The sequence below is a fragment of the Rhinoraja longicauda genome, chromosome 41 (assembly GCF_053455715.1).
Source record: "Rhinoraja longicauda isolate Sanriku21f chromosome 41, sRhiLon1.1, whole genome shotgun sequence".
Taxonomy (NCBI): Eukaryota; Metazoa; Chordata; class Chondrichthyes; order Rajiformes; family Arhynchobatidae; genus Rhinoraja; species Rhinoraja longicauda.
Genome location: NC_135993.1, coordinates 14,838,046 through 14,859,882, shown reverse-complemented (window position 1 = coordinate 14,859,882; position 21,837 = coordinate 14,838,046). Strand labels below are relative to the sequence as shown.

The following is a 21,837-nucleotide window of genomic DNA, read 5'->3' as shown; positions in this document are numbered from 1 at the left end:
CGACGTTGGGCACGCTTTTGCCCCCGTTGTCTGCCGACTTGTGCATTGTGGCCCGTCGCACCCGGTTCATCGTCGACCCCCAGATGAAGTGGAAGATGGCCCGGGTGATCCCCATGGCGTAGGAGGGAGGGACGGGCCACACTTGCGCCAAATACAGCAGCCCCGAGAGCACCTCACACCTGATGACCAGGTTTTTCCCCGTGATGGAGAGGGAACGCTGCTTCCACAGCTCCAGCTTCTTCCCCACCCTGGCTATCCGCTCCAGCCAATTCTTGTTACATGCCTCAGCCTTCCCGAACCAGATCCCCAGCACCTTCAAGAAGTAATGGTGAAGCAGATGGAAGATTGGTCCGGCCAGTTGCCAAAGAGCATGGCCACGCTCTTCCTGCAGTTCAGCCTGGCCCCCGTGGCCGACTCAAACTGGTCGCAGACGCTGATCAGTCTGCGGACCGACCCTGGATCCGAGCAGAAGACGGCGACATCGTCCATGTACAGGGAGGCCTTGACCTGAGTGCCCCCACTGCCTGGCAATGTCACTCCTCTTATGCTCGCATCCTTCCTGATGGACTCGGCAAAGGGCTCAATACAACAGACGGACAAGACAGGGGAGATAGGGCAACCCTGCCTGACTCCAGACCTGACGGGGAAGCTGTCTGATTCCCACCCATTGATTTGGACTGCACTAAGGATATCGGTGTAGAGCAGTTGGATCACTTCCTGATTCCCTCCCCAAGGCCCATTTTGGACAGCACGTCCCTCATGTACATCTCCTCCTACATGATGTGGGAAGTCAGGGAAACCTTCAGTGTTGCTGAGGAGGTGTGGGAGGGGTGTCCTGCTGCTGCTCCTTACAGACTGATTAAGGGAACTGGAGCAGCAGCTGGATGACATCAGCATCATCCGGACACATCATCAGGACACCCAGGGTGCCACAGGTAGGGGTCACAGTGAGGTGGTCACGCCTCGGGTAGGGGCAGAAAGTAGATGGGTGATCACCAGCAAAGGGAGTCATGAGAAAGTGCAGGGATCTCCTGCGGCCATTCCCCTCGACATCAGCTTTGTCCCTTTGGATCCTGTTGGGGGGATGACCGGCCAGGGAGGGCAGCAGTAGTCAGGTGTGTGGAATCAAGCCCGGCTCTGAGGCACAATGGGGAAGGTCACAGTCAGGTAGAGTGATAGTGATTGGGGAATCGTTAGTTCGGGAAACAGCCAGGAGATTGTGGGGCAGCAAATGAGGCTCCAGGATGGTGTGCTGTCTCCCTGGCCCCAGGGTCTAGGATGTCACCGAGCGGCTGCAGAGCATTCTCAAGGGGGAGGGAGAGCAGCCAGATATCGTTGTGTACGTTGGCACAAATGACAGAGGTAGGAAAAGGGATGAGGTCCTGTGGACTGAAGACAGAGAATTAGGCAAAAGGTTAATGCAGGTCCTCCAGGTAGTAATGCCTGGATTGCCACTGGTGCCACATGCTAGTGAGGGTAGGAACAGGAGGATAGGGCAGATGAATGTGTGGCTGAGGAGTTGGTGCTGGGGGCAGGGAAAATGGAGGTGGTGGTAAAAGTGTGGAGCTGAGAACTGAAAAGGGGATGATCACCTTTATGGCAGTGTACGACAGGCCCTCAAATAGTCAGTGGGAATTAGAAGAACAAATGTACTGGGACATTGTAGACAGCTGCAAGACTAAAGGGACACTGTGTGGTCGATGGGAGATATCACAGTTTATCTCAGTTCCCAGGGAACTGACCGTGGACAGTGAGGGACACTGCTGGTCAGTGGGAGATATCATGGTGTATCTCAGTCCACAGATGATCGCCCCAGCCAAGTTATTGATATAGACTGTGAATCGCCAAGACCCAAGCACTGAGCCCTCTTGTACCCACACGTCACTGTTGCCAACCTGAGAATGATCTGCTTATTCCCACCTCTTGCTCTCTGTCCTAAAGCCAACTCTCAATCCATGTCAGTGTGCGAACAATTCCATGTGCTCTGACCTTGTTGACCAGCCTCTTGTGCAGGAAAGTACTAAATGCAGGAACGTCCACTGTGTGTGTTGGTGACTCGGGACATCCCAAAATATCTCCACAACCCCAACAGCCCGTGTGACTGGGGAACGGGGACCTACCTGTACAATACACAGCGTTGGTGAGGGGTGACGGCCACAGCTGATACACAAAGTAACCGCTGCAGTTCTTCACCCTGATCTCCCGGTTCCAGTTGCAGATGTAATGGCCCGTGGTGAAACAGACAGTCCTGGTCACCTCCCCGTCTCCCATGCTGGGATGGGGACCTGGAATGAGGATTATAAACATTGTAAAATGTACCCGGTCACAGTGCGGTGGGGAATGTGAATGTGGAGCCAGTGTAAGGCAGTGATCACAAGCCACGGTCGGGTCTGACCTGCCTCAGTCAGTGGTGAGCTGCTGCCCTCACCCTCCCCACCCACACTCCCCACAGCAGCCCCTGCTCCCTGAGACCGGCTCCTGGTGCTGACACCCTGGGGTGCCGGGGTCTGGACTGGAAACACAAGCCCCGCACCCTCCCCCCATGGGTGCTGACAGCTGGTGATGAGCGGACATGGGCCGAATCAGTAGCTCAGATGGGACATCATGGTTACCATGGGCCGAAGGGCCCGTTTCTGGGCCGTATGACTAATGATTAATTATAGTCAATAGACAATATGTGCAGGAGGAGGCCATTTGGCCCTTCGAGCCAGCACCGCCATACAATGTGATCATGGCTGATCATTCTCAATCAGTACCCCGTTCCTGCCTTCTCCCCATACCCCCTGACTCCGATATCCTTAAGAGCTCTATCTAGCTCTCTCTCTAATGCATTCAGAGAATTGGCCTCCACCGCCTTCTGAGGTAGAGAATTCCACAGATTCACAACTCTATGACTGAAAAAGCTTTTCCTCATCTCAGTTCTAAATGGCCTACCCCTTATTCTTAAATTGTGGCCCCTTGTTCTGGACTCCCCCAACATTGGGAACATGTTTCCTGCCTCTATCGTGTCCAACCCCTTAATAATCTTATACGTTTCGATAAGATCTCCTCTCATCCTTCTAAATTCCAGTGTATACAAGCCTAGTCGTTCCAATCTTTCAACATATGACAGTCCCGCCATTCCGGGAATTAACCTAGTAAACCTACGCTGCACGCCCTCAATAGCCAGAATATCCTTCCTCACAATTCGAGACCAAAACTGCACACAGTACTCCAGGTGAGGTCTCACTAGGGCCTTGTACAACTGCAGAAGGACCTCTTTGCTCCTGTACTCAACTCCTCTTGTTATGAAGGCCAACATTCCATTGGCTTTCTTCACTGCCTGCTGTACCTGCATGCTTCCTTTCAGTGACTGACGCACTAGGACACCCAGATCTCGTTGTACGTCCCCTTTTCCTAACTTGACACCATTCAGATAATACTCTGCCTTCCTATTCTTACCACCAAAGTGGATAACCTCACACTTAACCACATTAAACTGCACCTGCCATGCATCCGCCCACTCACACAACCTGTCCAAGTCACCTTGCAACCTCATAGCATCTTCCTCTCAGTTCACACTACCACCCAGCTTTGCATCATCTGCAAATTTGCTAATGGTACTTTTAATCCCTTCATCCAAGTCATTAATGTATATTGTAAATAGCTGCGGTCCCAGCACCGAGCCTTGCGGTACCCCACTAGTTACTGCCTGCCATTCTGAAAGGGACCCATTTATCCCCACTCTTTGCTTTCTGTCTGTCAACCAATTTTCTATCCATGTCAGTACCCTGCCTCCAATACCATGTGCTCTAATTTTGCCCACTAATCTCCGATGTGGAACCTTGTCAAATGATATAGTATTTAGATCAGCCTGATGGGAAATGTCACTAGGTTGGTTACAATAATTTTAACCAGGACACATCACAAATGCTTCAATCACACAACATGAGCACATTTGTGCTAAATGTTGTGTGTATTTAATTTCTCCGCCTCGTTGCTGAACTGTGTGTGTCCTGAGACGGGCCCAGCTCCCTGGGAGCAGCTCCTCCACTGAAACTGTTGATCTGGAGCGGGGACAGCGGGCGGGTGGGATCCGTAGCCCCACTGCCACGAAACTCCAGGAAGCTGGAGCTTCCCCACCGCACTCCGTGAGGATCCAGGGCCGGAGCGTGGTCTGTGTGACTGTGGGGGACCCGCTGTGGGAGGTTGGGTTCCGTGTCTGTGTGAGGGGCCCTCTGGAGAGATCTGGGTCATCAGTCTGACCCTCCCCCACAATAACTGAGACCATCTGTTGTAAACTCTGACCCTACCGTCTAGCCAGCCTGGGTACTTCCCGGAGCAGTGGTAGTGTGGAACGGGAGTCTCCGGAATCTTCCATCCACCGGAACTGAAACAACAATCAGAGAGTCAGCCCCTGAACTGAGGGAGTTTGTTCACCCAGAGAAAGACCCTGAATCAGGGCCATTCTCACCCACCCCGTCCCTGCTCATCATTCCCTGGAATCATGTTGACATAGATAGAAAATTGGTTGGCAGACACGAAGCAAAGAATAGGAGTAAAAGGGTCCTTTTCAGAATGGCAGGCAGTGGCGAGTGGAGTGCCGCAAGGCTCGGTGTTGGGGCCCCAACTGTTTACCATATATATTAATGATTTGGATGAGGGAATTAGAAGCAACACTAGCAAGTTTGCAGATGACACATAGCTGGGTGGCAGTGTAAACTGTGAAGAGGATATTTGGAGGTTGCAGGGTGACCTGGACAGGTTGAGTGAGTGGGCAGATGCAGTATAATATAGATAAATGTGAGGTTATCCACTTTGGTGGCAAAAACAAGGCGGCAGATTATTATCTCAATGGTGCCACATCTCCGCCTCAGATGTGTAATAATGATGCCGACACAGTCTGTATAAGTCACATTACTTAGTTTCTATGATTATTATCACACCTGACTACAAGCTTCAGGCCTTGCAGTATTCAGCACACAGCAAACACACCTTCCAACTCTCCAGTCACCTGATACACAGGTCACGATATTTGCATATCATCATCATGACACATCATCATGACATCCCTCCTTTACCAGAATTAAACTTTAAATTACTGTGTTCTTTCCCCCAATTAAACAATTCTTTACTCTTAAAAATCACGTTATTTTTCCCTTAATACAAATATACAAATAATAACTTGTGAACTTCCTTTGCCTCTAAACAAATATCATATAATTACTAAACAAAACTATAACTATCGTCTATAACACAAAATCATCATATATTTTGGGAACTCTCCTTTCATGTTGAAGTCTCCCAGCTGGCACAAGAACATCAGTGTCAGTGGAATCTGCTAATGTGTTGTCATCCAGACACCATCTCTGCTCACCACCTGCGTCGTAGCGTGCTGCCTCTGGAACTCTGGTCACCACCTCAGGAATCCTCGTTGTCTCAGGAACACCAGTCACCACCTCAGGGATATCTTATGGCCCCTCTGAATCGGTGACTCTCGGAGGACTTTGGCCCCCCCTCGATTCGAGTGTCTCTCGACATGTACTTTTTTACACTCGATACATTCCTCTTGTATATAACACCTTTTGGAGACTTGACTGTCACCCTGCTACTGCTCCTCGATACAACATTGTGTGGCTGCCAATGGTAAGGAGTGTCCATCTTACCACCATCATCTCGCCTCACAAATATGTCATCACCAGGCATTATTTCTGAGTGCCTGGCTCCTTGTTTCAAGTTGGCATACCATTTTGCCACACCTTTCTTTTCGGCATCACAGTCTCTCAATTCCTGGTCTTAGACAATAGACAATAGACAATAGGTGCAGGAGTAGGCCATTCAGCCCTTCGAGCCAGCACCGCCATTCAATGCGATCATGGCTGATCACTCTCAATCAGTACCCCGTTCCTGCCTTCTCCCCATACCCCCTCACTCCGCTATCCTTAAGAGCTCTATCCAGCTCTCTCTTGAAAGAATCCAACGAACTGGCCTCCACTGCCTTCTGAGGCAGAGAATTCCACACCTTCACCACCCTCTGACTGAAAAAGTTCTTCCTCATCTCCGTTCTAAATGGCCTACCCCTTATTCTTAAACTGTGGCCCCTTGTTCTGGACTCCCCCAACATTGGGAACATGTTTCCTGCCTCTAATGTGTCCAATCCCCTAATTATCTTATACGTTTCAATAAGATCCCCCCTCATCCTTCCGTGATGTCTTGCACTTCTGGCATTTTAGTGTGAATTTTCCTTCCAAACAAGGCTTCTGCTGGGCTTTTCCCTGTCGTTGAGTGAGTGGTTGCCCGATATACAGCTACGTATGCTACCAGTGCCTTCTTCCAGTTTTTCCCTTCGGCACGGCCGATTCGTATCCTCTTCTCACTGGACTGGTTTTGCCTCTCTACTTCTAAGTTAGCTTGTGGCAATTTAGGAGTCACCTTGTGATGATGAACACCTGTGGTTCTCATGTACTCAGCAAACGTCTCCGAAACAAACTGTGCCCCATTGTCGGAGTACAATTTAATAGGCAACCCATGTCTGGCGAAAATCTCTGCTAATGCCTGTACAGTCTTTTCTGCTGCAGTTGATTTCATCACTGCATACTCATAGTATCTACTGTAGTAGTCTACCACTACCATAATTGATTCACCTGTTGGACGTGGTCCAAGAACATCAACAGCTATGTCAACCCATGGTCCTATTGGCAACTTTGAACTTCTAATTGGTTCCGGTGGGTTGCTCCTCATCTCGGTTGCATTCTGAGGTCCACGTGCATCTGCAACAGCTTTCATTTTAGCCTTTGCCCGGTTCAACCCTTCACTTGTGAGTCTGTGTCCCATGGAATCCATCTCAGAGACACCAAACTTGCACTTGTCTTCATTCACAGTGAGACCTGCTTCTTGAAGTTTAGTCAACACTAGCTTGAATCTTCTGTCATGCTCCTCACAAATTGATGCATGGACGATGATGTCATCTGCTATGTTTGCTGCTCCTGGTACACCCTGAATCACTCTGTGGATTTCATACTGATAAATCTCAAGGGCGGCATTGATTCCAAACATCAGTCTTTTGTACCGGTACAATCCGCAGTGAGTGACAAATGTTGTCACCTCTCTTGACTCTGGATGTAATTCCAATTGGTGATATCCCCACTTGAGATCAATTTTGGAGAACACTTTACTGGTTGATAACTCTTGTAGCATCTCATCGATCGTCGGAATTGGGTGTCTTTCTCTGATTATTGCTTCATTGGCTCTCCTCATGTCTGATATCATTATTGGGTTTCAGCACTATCACTACTGGACTCACCCATGGTGTTGAATGTTCAACTGGCTCAATAATGTCCTGATCAATCAACTCCTTGATTTTAGCTTCTACTTTTCCACGAAGTCCAAATGGCATTCTCTGCACTCGTTGTGCTCTCGGCTGAACAGTTTCATCAATAGCTAACTTCACTTGCCGGCCTTTCAATTTTCCAACTCCTTGGAATACTGAGTGAAATTCCTGCCTCATGTCATCATATGACTGCACTGACTTGACATGCACTCCCACTGACTTGACATGCATTCCCAGCTCTCGAGCTGTACTTGTACTGAGCAGGGGTTCTCCTTTCTCTTCTATCACCATGAATTCTGCATCAGTTTTTCTATCTCCGACTTTTACTTTAGCCGTGAAACATCCAATGGTCTGCAATGGTTCAGTTGCAGTGTATGGATATAACTTCCTACTACACCTCCTTGATGTGCATTTGATTTTCTGCTGTTTCAAGCATTCCCAAAGTGATGTTGCTGTCGCTACCAGAATCTATAATCACTGGCACTGTAACACCTCCGATGGTCACTGTAACTATCTCCAGACGGCTTTCATTCAATGCAAACTGATAATTCCTTTTAACAGCATGCTCACCAGGTTCATCACTGTCCTCATCACTTCCGAAATCACCTTCGACGTGACAGACGTGACCCTTCTTTTTCTGCCACGGTCTGTCTATCTTGTCACTGGACTTCCCTTTCTCCCTTGCCTTGGAAGATTCACTCTTGTTGTAATCACTTGTATTTTCCATGGCCTTACTTTTACATTCTTTTGCAAAATGATCTTTGCCTCCACACTTTGTACATGTTCTACCTTTTGCGGACAACATGAATCTTTCCCTATGTGACCCTTGTTGCACCACCTGTAACACTCAATCTCACTTTCAGGTTTCCTTCTTGGTCTCCCGTGGGACAGCCAGTTAACTTGCCCAGTCTTGGAATCGTGAAATTGTCCCTCAACAGCTTCCAGTGCCGCTGCAATCAACAAAGCATCATTAAGGTTTTTCTAGCAGCCTTCTCCTGAGCTTGTCTGACCTGCATTGCTGGACAACCTGATCCAATATCTAGTTTTCCACATCAGCAGCCACATATTTGCATCCTACAGAAACCTGTCTGAGTCGCGTCACAAATTGAGCAACAGTCTTCCTGTGTTGTTTTGCGGAATAAATGGTGTTGTAATGTAGCATTCGGCACCACCACATAATGACTGTTCAATGCATCATATAGTCTTATAGTCATCCTTCATTCCGGTGTCAGGGAGGGTTTTAAACATTTCTCGAACTGCTGGCCCCGCGGTGAAGAGAAGCAACGATCTCCGCTGCGCCTTCTTGCCTGGCGCACTCTCATCACGAAAGAGCCCGCGACTGTCGGCGTAGGCCTCCAATTCCTCCAGCCACGCATTCCACTTCACGCTGACGGTACTCGCAGCACCCGTTGGATCGAGTGTGGAACTCCGTGAAGTGCTCAAGCGACTGCCATTATGACCTTTTTCTAACCGTTTTTCCAGCAGGTAGTCACAGATTCAGAATCCAAAATATCCAAATCCAAAATATCCTCATCGCCAATGTCACATCTCTGCCTCAGATGTGTAATAATGATGCAGACACAATCTGTATAAGTTACATTACTTAGTTTCTATGTTTATTGTCTCTCCTGACTGGAACCTTCCAGCCTTGCAGTATTCAGCACACAGCAAGCACACCTTCCATCTCTCCACTCACCTGATACACAGGTCACGATATTTGCATATCATCATCATGACACATCGTCATGACAAGTGTCAGGTTAGGTAAGGGGGAGGTGCAGCGAGACCTGGGTGTCCTTGTACACCAGTCACGGAAAGTTGGCGTGCAGGTACAGCAGGCAGTGAAGAAAGCTAATGGAATGTTGGCCTTCATAACAAGAGGATTTCAGTATAGGAGTAAAGAGGTTCTTCTGCAGTTTTCTAGGGCCCTGGTAAGACCACATCTGGAGAATTGTGTACAGTTTTGGTCTCCTAATTTGAGGAAGGACATCCTTGTAATTGAGGCAGTGCAGCGTAGGTTGACGAGATTGATCCCTGGGATGGCGGTACTGTCATATGAGGAAAGATTGAAAAGACTAGGCTTGTATTCACTGGGGTTTAGAATGATGAGAGGGGATCTTATAGAGACATATAAAATTATAAAAGGACTGGTCAAGCTAGATGCAGGAAAAAAATTCCCAATGTTGGTCGAGTCCATAACCTGGGGCCAAAGTCTTAGAATAAATGGGAAGCCATTTAAAACTGAGGTGAGAACAAACTTTTTCACTCAGAGAGTTGTGAATTTGTGGAATTCTCTGCCACAGAGGGCAATAGAGGTCAAATCACGGGATGAATTTAAGTGAGAGTTAGATAGAGCTCTGGGGGCTAGTGGATCCAAGGGATATGGGGAGATGTTTGGCACAGGTTACTGATTGTGGACGATCAGCCATGATCACGATGAATGGCGGTGCTGGCTTGAAGGGCCGAATGGCCTTCTCCTTCACCTATTTTCAATGATTCAATGTTGTTTTCCCTCCACTCCCGTCTTCCCCGGTCTCTCTCCACAATGTGGGATCTCCACATTCTCAGTATTGATGTCCCGTCCGATTGCAGCAACTGAAGATTCCCATTTCCCTACATCTCCCACGTCTCTTGTCTCCCGTTTACATTCTCCATCAATGTACAATCTCTCAGCAATGAACGACTCACGTTACCTGTTAAATCTGTACCATCCCACTGCGAGATTTCCATCATCCATCCATTTCCCACTGTACCCAGTGCCGGAACAACCCGTGCTCCTCCAGGGCTGATCCAGGACGGTATGGGTCACACACGGGTCACCCAGTGTGGAGTCTGTGGCTGAGGGACAGATTGATGTACCGTGTTAATGTCAAGTTCAGCTCACGTCCCCAGCCTCTTGTCCCCCACCTCCCTCATCTGCATCTCCACATTCACCAACCCCGAGCACCAATGATCTCCCGTTCACTCCCTGAACAATGACACCATCGCCCGGATAAACGCTGGCACCAATCCCACGTCTCTAAGCCCGGCTTCATCGCTGTCCCACCATGAACTGATTGCCACAAGGACGACCACTCGGCCCATCGGATTCATGCCAGTATCCAGGGGGTCGATCTCATCAGTCCTATTGCCCCTCTCCTTACCCCTGCACCTTGGTCACTCTCTGACACCGGCCCATCACCTGCCATTAACTCTCACTGGGACATTTTACTGCTGTTCATTAACGTCCCAGCAAGTCTCAGCGATGTGGGACAAACTGGAGACCCGGGGAAACCTACGCAGTCACGGGGAGAACATGCAAACTCCACACAGACAGCACCGGAGGTCAGTATTGTGACACTGGCACAGGGAGAGTGGGAACTGTGGCCCGGAATATGAAATGGAGCGTGGGATTCGGGGTTCCAGCGACTGGGAGGGACAGAGCTGTGGGGAAGGAGGTCCCGGCAAATGGGGTGGGGGCTCTGGAACGGGGGTCTCGGTGGGTGGGGGGAGGGGGGATCTCTGGGATCGGTCTCGGTGAGTGGGGGGAGGGGGGATCTCTGGGATCGGGGGTCTCGGTGATTGTTGGGGGGGGCTCTGGAACGGGGGTCTCGGTGATTGGTGGGAGGGGCTCTGGAACGGGGATCTCGATGAGTGGGGGGAGGGATCTCTGGGATCGGGGGTCTCGGTGATTGGGGGGGACTATCAAGATCTGTAGAGCCAGTTGCTGAACCGTGGGGATTTCCAACTGGGACTGCGGACGATGGGTTTTATTGAACTTCCTTCATTGGGGATTTCTTCGGCTGCTCTGTAATTTCCACACAAGCTCTCTGTGCTCCACGTGTGGACTTTCATTGTAAATAGTGGAATAAACAGCATCACCTCAGTTTAACATCCACTTACCGCACCACATAGGAGGCCATTCCAGCCATCGTCCCCATGATAGCTCACAGTGGAGCAATCCCATTCGTTCCAAACCTGTTCCTTATTTACCCACTTACCCACTCTCTCTCTCTGATCCTATCCACTACTCTTTGGCGTTTGTGCCACTTTCCTGCACTAGGATTGGTTTACAGAAGACGATTAACCCATGAGTGCATGGGTGTGGGAGGAAATGAGAGCTTAATGCAGATGTGTGCGAGCTGCTGCATTTTGGCATGTGGCAGTTGTACAGCGCATTGGCGAGGCCGCACTTGAAGTAGGATGTTTGGTTTTTGTCACCCTGCTTTTGGAAGGATGTCATTAAGCTGGAAAGATCGCAGAGGATTGAGGAAGATGTTGGCAGAAGTCAAGGGGCTGAGCTATGGGGAGAGGTTTGGCCAGAGAGGACTTTATTCCTTGGAGCCCAGGAGGCTGAGAGGAGATTATATAAATGTGTATGAAATCATGAGGGGAATAGATGAGGTTTTCACAGTGCCTTTGGCCCAGGGGATATAGCTTTAAGGTGAGAGAGGCAAGATTTAATAGGAAGCTGAGGGGCAACCTTTTCACTCAGCAGTGCAGGGTATATGGAATGAGCTGCCAGGGGAGGGGGGGAGGCAGGCACGATAACATCATGTAAAAGACACTTGAACCGGTACATGGATAGGAATTGTTTCAAGAGATGTGGGCCAAACGCAGGCAAAGGGAACTAGCTTAGATGCAACATCTTGGTCAGCACGGGTCAGGTGGGCCGAAGGGCCTGTTTCCGTGCTGTAGGCTCTATGGGTCATTGAGAGCTTCAGGGCTTGGAGCTTATAAATGAGGAAGTATTGGTACAAGTGGACAGGGTGCTGGTGGGGCCAAACCTGGTTTACTGGTGACAGTTTTGGTTCCCCTATTTAACAAGGATATACCGGCAGTCCAGAGCGATTCACTTGGTTCATTCTTGATAGGAGAATTGTCCCATCAGGAGTGGCTAATGAGACTTGGTCTCCAGTCTTTGGAATCGAGAATGAGGGGTGATCTTATAATGAAGCATGATCCTGAGGGGTGGTTGGAGGGTGGATGTGAAGAGAGGGGTGGAAAAGATTCACAAGGATGTTACCTGGATTGGCCAGCTTGTGTTATAATGAGAGATTGGACAGGGTCTGTTTTCACCGGAGCAAAGGTGGCTGAGGAATGACTGTGATATAGTTATATCAAATTATGAGAGACACAGACAGAGTAGATGGCCAGAGTCCATATCCCACCGCACGGGTGTCCAAGATCAAAGGGAACCAGTTGAAGATGGAAGTGGTTTAAGGAGATCAGAGTGGTAATTTCCCCACACAAAGTGTCATTGGGTCGATGCTGGATGGTGGAGGCAGGAACAGTAACAATATTTAAAAGGCATCTTGATAGGTCTTTGAACAAACAGGGCATAGAGAGATAGGCAATTACATAGAAACATAGAAACATAAAAAATAGATGCAGGAGGAGGCCAATCGGCCCTTCGAGCCAGCACCGCCATTCATTGTGATAATGGCTGATTATCCACAATCAGTAACCCGTGCCTGCCTTCTCCCCATATCCCTTGATTCCACTAGCCCCTAGAGCTCTATCTACCTCTCTTTTAAATTCATCCAGTAAATTGGGCTCCACTGCCCTCTGTGGCAGAGAATCCCACAACTTCACAACTCTCTGGGTGAAAACGTTTCTTTTCACCTCAGTTTTAAATGGCCTCCCCTTTACTTTTAGACTGTGGTTCCTGGTTCTGGACTCGCCCAACATTGGGAACATTTTTCCTGCATCTAGCTTGTCCAGTCCTTTTATAATTTTATACGTCTCTACAAGATCCCCTCTCATCCTTCTAATCTCCTGTGAATACAAGCCCAGTCTTTCCAATCTTTCCTCATATGACGTTCCCTCCTCTCAGGGATTAACCTCGTGACCCTACGCTGCACCGGAGTTTCCTCTCACAGAGGGCGGTGAATCGCTGGAATTCTCTACTCCGGAGGGCGGGGACACTAGACCATTTGAGGTATTTGTGGAGGATTCAGATGACGTTTTATCACACAGACAATACATAACCAACATCCAGTAATTGTACCCAGTGCACAGTGCATCCCCACCACACTCTTGTTAGTATCTACTCACCCAGAGAGCCCAGAATCAGCAGCAGAAACCCCACTTCACCAGGTGGCATTCTGGAAATGTAAGCAAAGGTGTAATCAGGCAAAGGTGTAATCTGGGACAGAATCTACAGTAGGCAATGTAGCTCACTCCCTCACACAAAGCTGCGAACACCCACCCCCGCTCCCTCAAACGGACACTCCCCCCCCCCTTCCTGCTCCCTCACTTGGACCCCTCCCCCCCCCCACAAAGGTATGATCTCCCCCTCTCCCTGACTGGACCCCCCCCCCCACACACACACACACACACACAGAGGTGTGATATCCCCTCTCTCCCTCACTGGGACCCCCACCCCCACACTGACCTCCCCCTCTCCTCACTGGGACCCCATCCCCACACTGCCCTCCACCTCTCCTCACTGGGACCCCATCCCCACACTGACCTCCACCTCTCCTCACTGGGACCCCCCACCCCCACACTGACCTCCCCCTCTCCTCACTGGGACCCCCCACCCCCACACTGACCTCCCCCTCTCCTCACTGGGACTCCTTCTCCCCACACAAAGGTGCGATGTCCCTCATTGTGGCGCAGCGGTCGAGTTGCTGCCTTGCAGCGCCGGTGACCCGGGTTCGATGCTGACTACGGGCGCTGTCTGTACGGGGTCTGTAGGATCCCCCCGTGACCGCGTGGGTTTTCTCCGAGATCTTTGGTTTCCTCCCACACTCCAAAGACATACAGATTTGTAGGTGAATTGGCTTGCTATAAATCAGGGGTGTCAAACTACCGGCCTGCGGGCCGCATCCGGCCGCGAAAGGGTCCAATCCGGCCCGCGGGATGATTTGGGGGAAAACTGCGTTGTGAATGGTGGTGTGGAGGGCGGGCGGGCGGCAGTTATTGCGGCATGTCGTGGCTGTAGTTCGGGGCACGCGTGAGTGGTAACAGGGAGGAAGGTTGTGATCTACAGCTCCCGGCGCAGTGAGTGGGTGCGCGAGGGTGGGCGCCGGAGGGAGGGTGCGGGTGGGTGCCGGAGGGAGGGTGCGGGTGGGAGGGTGCGGGTGGGAGGGGGCAGGAGGGTGCGGGTGGGGGCAGGAGGGTGCGGGTGGGGGCAGGAGGGCGGGAGGGTGCGGGCGGGTGGGAGGGTGGGAGGGTGCGGGCATGTGGGTGCGGGCGGTGGGAGTGTGTGGGCGGGAGGGTGCGGGTGGGAGGGTGCGTGATGGTGGGAGTGTGTCGGCGAGTGGGTGGGGGTGCGGGGGAGGTTAGTTGCGGGGGGAGGGTAGTTGCGGGGGGGCGGGAGGGTGCAGGCGGGAGGGTGCGGGCGTGTGGGAGGGTGCGGCCGGGCGGGAGGGTGCGGGCGGGCGGGAGGATGTGGGCGGGTGGGTGCAGGCGGGTGGGTGCGGGCGTGTAGGAGGGTGCGGCCGGGCGGGAGGGTGCGGCCGGGCGGGAGGGTGCGGGCGTGTAGGAGGGTGCGGCCGGACGGGCGGGAGGATGTGGGCGGGAGGGTGCGGGCGTGTAGGAGGGTGCGGCCGGGCGGGAGGGTGCTGGCGGGCGGGAGGGTGCGGGCGGGCGGGAGGATGTGGGCGGGTGGGTGCAGGCGGGTGGGTGCGGGCGTGTAGGAGGGTGCGGGCGGGCGGGAGGGTGCGGGCGTGTAGGAGGGTGCGGCCGGGCGGGAGGGTGCGGGCGGGCGGGAGGGTGCGGGCGTGTAGGAGGGTGCGGCCGAGCGGGAGGGTGCGGCCGGGCGGGAGGGTGCGGGCGTGTAGGAGGGTGCGGCCGGACGGGCGGGAGGATGTGGGCGGGAGGGTGCGGGCGTGTAGGAGGGTGCGGCCGGGCGGGAGGGTGCGGGCGGGCGGGAGGGTGCGGCCGGGCGGGAGGGTGCGGGCGGGCGGGAGGATGTGGGCGGGTGGGTGCAGGCGGGTGGGTGCGGGCGTGTAGGAGGGTGCGGGCGGGCGGGAGGGTGCGGGCGTGTAGGAGGGTGCGGCCGGGCGGGAGGGTGCGGGCGGGCGGGAGGGTGCGGGCGTGTAGGAGGGTGCGGCCGGGCGGGAGGGTGCGGACGGGCGGGAGGATGTGGGCGGGAGGGTGCAGGCGTGTGGGGGCGGGCGGATTCTAAGGGAAGTAAAGAGACACCCGTGGCTGACAAGGGAAGTCAAGGACAGCATAAAAATAAAAGAGAACCACAAAGCCAAGAAGAGTGGGAAGCCAGAGGATTGGGACACTTTTAAGGAGCAACAGAAGATGACTAAGAAGGCAATACGGAGAGAAAAGGTGAGGTACGAGGGTAAACTAGCCAATAATATGGATTTGTGCCTGGAAGGTCATGTTTGACTAATCTTCTTGAATTTTTTGAAGAGGTTACCAGGGAAATTGATAAGGGCAAGGCTGTGGATGTTGTCTATATGGACTTCAGTAAGGCATTTGACAAGGTTCCACATGGAAGGTTGATTAAGAAGGTTAAATCGTTGGGTATTAATAGTGAGGTTGCAAGATGGATTCAACAATGGCTGAATGGGAGATACCAGAGGGTAACGGTTGACAATTGTATGTCAGGTTGGAGGCCAGTGTCTAGTGGAGTGCCCCAAGGATCTGTGTTGGGTCCACTGTTGTTTGTCATTTACATTAATGATCTGGATGATGGTGTGGCAAATTGGATTAGTAAATATGCAGATGATACTAAGATAGGTGGAGTAGTTGATAGTGAGGTAGATTTTCAAAGTCTACAGAGAGACTTGGGCCTGTGGGCTGAAAGATGGCAGTTGGAGTTTAATGCTGATAAGTGTGAGGTGCTGCATTTTGGTAGGACAAATCAAAATAGGACGTACAGGGTAAATGGTAGGGAATTGAGGAATGCAGTGGAACAGAGGGATCTGGGAATAACTGTGCATTGTTCCCTGAAGGTGGAATCTCATGTGGATAGGGTGGTGAAGAAGGCGTTTGGTATGCTTGCCTTTATAAATCAGAGCATCGAGTATAGAAGTTGGGATGTAATGTTGAAATTGTACAGGGCATTGGTGAGGCCGAATCTGGAGTATGGTGTGCAGTTCTGGTCGCCAAATTATAGGAAGGATGTCGACAAAATGGAGAGGGTAGAGAGGAGATTTACTAGAATGTTGCCTGGGTTTCAGCACTTAGGCTACAGAGAGAGGTTGAACAGGTTGGGTCTTTATTCTTTGGAGCGTAGAAGGTTGAGGGGGGACTTGATAGAGGTTTTTTAAATTTTGAGAGGGACGGACAGAGTTGACGTGGGTAGGCTTTTCCCTTTGAGAGTGGGGAAGATTCCAACAAGGGGACATAGCTTCAGAATTGAGGGACAAAGGTTTAGGGGTAACATGAGGGGGAATTTCTTTACTCAGAGGGTTGTGGCTGTATGGAATGGACTTCCGGTGGAAGTGGTGGAGGCTGGCTCGATTTTATTATTTAAGAGTAAATTGGATAGGTATATGGATAGGAGGGGATTGGAGGGTTATGGTCTGAGTGCAGGTAGATGAGACTAGGTCAGGGAGAATGGTCGGCGTGGACTGGTAGGGCCGGACAGGCCTGTTTCCATGCTGTAGTTGTTATATGTTATATGTTATAAAGGAGGATAGTAAAAGCTTTTTCATATCATACGATATGATATGATATGAATATAAAGGAGGATAGTAAAAGCTTTTTTAGGTATGTAAAGAGGAAAAACAATAGTCAAGGCAAATGTGGGTCCCTTGAAGACAGAAGCGGGGGAATTTATTATGGGGAACAAGGAAATGGCAGATGAGTTGAACCGGTAGTTTGGATCTGTCCCAGATGTTCTAGTGGCCAGAGATCCTAGGGTGACGGAGGAACTGAAGGAAACCACATTAGGCAGGAAATGGTGTTGGGTAGACTGATGGGACTGAAGGCTGATAAATCCCCAGGGCCTGATTGCGGGGGGGGGGGGTGGATGCGGGGGGGGGGGGGGGGGGGGTTGGGTGCGGGGGGGAGAGTGGGTGCGGGGGGGGAGAGTGGGTGCAGAGGGGTTGGTGCAGGGGGGTGGGTGCAGGGAGGGTGGGTGCGGGGGGAGAATGGGTGCAGGGGGGTGGGTGCAGGGGGGTGGGTGCAGGGGGAGAGTGGGTGCAGGGGGGGTGGGTGCAGGGGGAGAGTGGGTGCAGGGGGGGTGGGTGCAGGGGGGGGTGGGTGCAGGGGGGGTGGGTGCGGGGGGAGAATGGTTGCAGGGGGGTGGGTGCGGGGGGAGAATGGGTGCAGGGGGGTGGGTGCGGGGGGGAGAGTGGGTGGGTCCGGGGTGAGAGGGTGGGTGCGGGGGGGGGGAGGGTGGGTGTGGGGGGAGGGTGGGTGCGGGCGTGGGGGGGGGTGGGTGCGGGCGGGCGCAGTGCCAGTTGCCAGTCCCACCCGGCTCGGCGACGATAGCTGCGAGTCCGCGACTGGACCGGAGCGGGGTGCGGAGGGGGGGAGCGGGGTGCGGAGGGGGGGGGAGCGGGGTGCGGAGGGGGGGGAGCGGGGTGCGGAGGGGGGGAGCGGGGTGCGGAGGGGGGGGGGGAGCGGGGTGCGGAGGGGTGGGGGAGCGGGGTGCGGAGGGGGGGAGCGGGGTGCGGAGGGGGGGAGCGGGGTGCGGAGGGGGGGGGGAGCGGGGTGCGGAGGGGGGGAGCGGGGTGCGGAGGGGGGGAGCGGGGTGCGGAGGGGGGGGGGGAGCGGGGTGCGGAGGGGGGGAGCTGTGCGACGGACTGGAGTGGACTGGAAGCACCAACAACCAAAAGGCAAAAAGAAAACACCACAGAAGTCTGTTGCATTTCACCCCCAAAAAGGGAAACAGCGGGAAGAAAACGAACCGTTTCATTCCCTCTTTTTTTTAACATGAGAAGTTTCAACCGAGACGTCGGAACGTTCTGTATTTCTTCTGGGATGTTGGAATCGGAATTAAAGAGAACGTATTTTCCAACGTATAACTGATGTTTTGGGGGAAAAGTAATACTAGGAAACTAGACCACAGATGCCCTTCCAAACGCCTGATAGAAACATAGAAACATAGAAAATAGGTGCAGGAGTAGGCCATTCGGCCCTTCGAGCCTGCACCGCCATTCAATATGATCATGGCTGATCATCCAGCTCAGTATCCCGTACCTGCCTTCTCTCCATACCCCCTGATCCCTTTAGCCACAAGGGCCACATCTAACTCCCTCTTAAATATAGCCAATGAACCGGCCTCAACTACCTTCTGTGGCAGAGAATTCCACAGATTCACCACTCTGTGTGAAAAAAAACGTTCTCATCTCGGTCCTAAAAGACTTCCCCCTTATCCTTAAGTTGTGACCCCTTGTTCTGGACTTCCCCAACATCGGGAACAATCTTCCTGCATTTAGCCTCTCCAACCCCTTAAGAATGTTGTAAGTTTCTATAAGATCCCCCCTCAATGATCCACTGAACTAGAGGCTGGTTTGGTGATACACCTATAACTCTCAAACTCCAGCATCCGCCTTTACATGGATGCTTTCAAGAGAGAGCTGGATAGAGCTCTTGAGGATAGCGGAGTGAGGGGGTATGGGGAGAAGGCAGGAACGGGGTACTGATTGAGTGATCAGCCATGATCGCATTGAATGGCGGTGCTGGCTCGAAGGGCTGAATGGCCTACTCCTGCACCTATTGTCTATTGTCTATTGTCTATTGTTTACACACAAAGCCGCGGCAACCCACGCTCTCACACCGGAGAATCTAGACCGCACTCCAAGACAGCCGTATTCTTTAGCACAGAGGTACTGTCTGCCCCAGAGTGGTCTCCGAACCCCGTCACTACGTGTGCACTCGGTAACCAAAGACTTCACTGGGCACTGGTCACGTTAAAAGTGAGGGAGATACCACAGTATTCTCCCTGCCGATCCCATCCGGTCAAATATCCGTGGGCACACAGAACCACAGACCAACCGATTAAACAGAGAGGATGAGACGGAGTTTCTTCCCACAGGCCATCAGGACTGTTAATTCTTTCTCACCAGGGACTAATTTACTGTATTAATTTATTTTTTGTGTTGTGTCTTTTTTTTAAATTTTCTATTCTGTTTTATAGTTTTAGCACAATCCGCAGGCATTGGCACTTTCATGTCACTGCACATATTGTATGTGTATGTGACAAATAAGGTAGATTTGACTTGCCTTGAACGGTAGGTAGACACAGAGTGTTGGAGTATCTCAGCGGGACAGGCAGCATCTCTGGAGAACATGGACAGGTACAAAGTGCTGGAGTATCTCAGCGGGAGCATCTCTGGAGAACATGGACAGGTACAAAGTGCTGGAGTAACTCTGGAGAACATGGACAGGTACAAAGTGCTGGAGTATCTCAGTGGGACCGGCAGCATCTCTGGAGAGGAGGAATGGGTGACGTTTCGGGTCGAGGCCCTTCTTCGGTCCGTGGATCGATACCGACTATCCCTAACCCATGTCCCCGCTCAGCTCCACCTCCAGTCCGAGAATCACTGTCTCCTCCCTAATTCCCACTCTCCTGCTTCACTTCCCCACTCCACACATTTCCCACCTCTCTCCCGCCGTCCATTCTATCTGCCCCAGGTTTTCTTCCACTTCCTTCTGCTCGATCTTTCTTCCCCACGTGCCGCTTCTTGTTTATATTTTCGCCTCCTCTCGTTGCCCCTCTCTCTCTCTCTCTCTCTCTCTCTCTCTCTCTCTCTCTCTCTCTCTCTCTCTCTCTCTCTCTCTCTCTCTCTCTCTCTCTCTCTCTCTCTCTCTCTCTCTCTCTCTCCAGCCCTTCACTCTCTTCTCGCTTTCTCTCACCCTCTTCATTGTCACTCCCTCTTCCTCTCTCCCCTTCCACCCACCCCTCTCTTTCCTGATCTCCCTTTTGGCCCTTTCCCCAGTCACCCGCCCCCTCTCTCTCTGCCCTCCACTGACTCTCTCTTCCTCCCCTGACTCCCCCCTCATCCCCGCTCCCTCCCCCCTCTGTCTCCTCTCTGACTCTCCCCTCCTCACTCCCCTCTGCCCCCCTCTCCTCTGACACCCCCTCTCCTCTCCCTATCTCTGCCCTTTCTCTCTCTCTGTCTCTACCCCCTCTCTATCCCTGGTGGTCGGTGTCCGGGAGGGTCTTCAGAGTCACCATGAAATCGTGGCAGATTCTGCCGGCACTGCAGATCCCAGCGAGTGTCCATGATCAGTGCGGTGTGAATCCCAGCTCCCGGCCGCGGTGACCTCGGCGCGGTTTTATAGAGTAGGGTCCGACTGCACCATCAGCACATTCAGCTGACATTGGCACTTTGCTGGCGTCAGTGAATGTGCGGGAAGAGTGGAGGACGAAGCGCCAGATGCTGGTTTAAAACAAAGAGACGCAAAAAGCCGGAGTAACTCAGCGGGACAGGAAGCATCTCTGGAGAGAAGGAATGGGTGACGTTTCGGATCGAGACCCTTGATCAGTGTGATCTGGTTTAGTCTCCGCGTTAGATTACTTCCGATAACCATCTAACTTTGTGTGAGATGTGGCTTTAGGCATCAATGCCTGCGAGCCCAGAGAGTTGTGAATCTGTGGAATTCTCTGCCGCAGAAGGCAATGAAGGCCAATTCCTTGGATGTTCAAAAGTTCGATTTAGCGCTTAGCACTAATGGAATCAAGGGATGTGGGGAGAAAGCAGGAATGGGGTACTGATTCTGGAGAGTAGACAGAAAATGCCGGAGTGACTCACTGGGACAGGCAGCATCTCTGGAGAGAAAGAATGGGTGACATTTCGGGTCGAGACCCTTCTTCAGACTCTTCTGGGGAAGGGTCGCGACCCGAAACGTCACCCATTCCTTCTCTCCAGAGATGCTGCCTGACCCGCTGAGTTACTCCAGCATTTTGTGTCTACCTGGGGTCCCTGCCGTTGACAGGCTGGTTAAAGCCAAGAGGTGTCAGGTGTCTGGAAGCAGCAAGTGAAAACTGAGTGACAGTGTTCGAAGCACTGGACATGTAATGTGATCACTTCAATAAAAATTAGAGGCTAACTGTGTTCATTTTCTGAGTTTGATTGCTGGAAGCAGGCTAATAAAAAATAGGTGCAGTTGTGTAGCCTACATTTACAATATGTTTCGTTAGGTCTACATTTGTGTCAGCTAATGTTCGATTTCAAATGGTTTATTAATGGAAAGGGTGTTGCTGCCGAAACAATCTCAGCCAAAATAGTATCGTTTTTTGTCTTTCTCATCACAACTTTCTTGTAGCCTAGGACTGTAAGTTAATACCAATCATAAAAGTAATGCTTGCTAGGCAATCTTCATAAGAAACAAAATTCGTCAATTGAAACACTTCGAGCCAGCACCACAATTCACCGTGATCATGGCTGATCATCCCCAATCAGTACCCCGTTCCTGCCTTCTCCCCACATCCCTTGACTCCGCTATCATTAAGAGCTCTATCTATGCTCCCCCTTGGCCAAATCATTCAAAGGCACGGCATTTCTTTCCACTGCTATGCCGATGACACTCAGCTTTACCTCCCCCTGAAACCCAACAACCAGTCATATTTAAACAGCCTCTTACACTGCCTTGAGGACATAAAATGTTGGATGGCACAGAACTTC

General features: G+C 51.9%; 1 long non-coding RNA gene across 1 annotated transcript; it reads right to left on the bottom strand.

The window, feature by feature from the left end:
* Positions 1–2,227: 2,227 nt before the first annotated feature.
* On the bottom strand, positions 2,228–10,135 carry LOC144611690 (uncharacterized). The gene is made up of 3 exons (XR_013549571.1): positions 10,003–10,135; positions 4,293–4,369; positions 2,228–2,285 (listed from the first exon to the last, which is right to left on the bottom strand). It is a non-coding gene; the product is annotated as an uncharacterized LOC144611690 (long non-coding RNA).
* Positions 10,136–21,837: the final 11,702 nt, after the last annotated feature.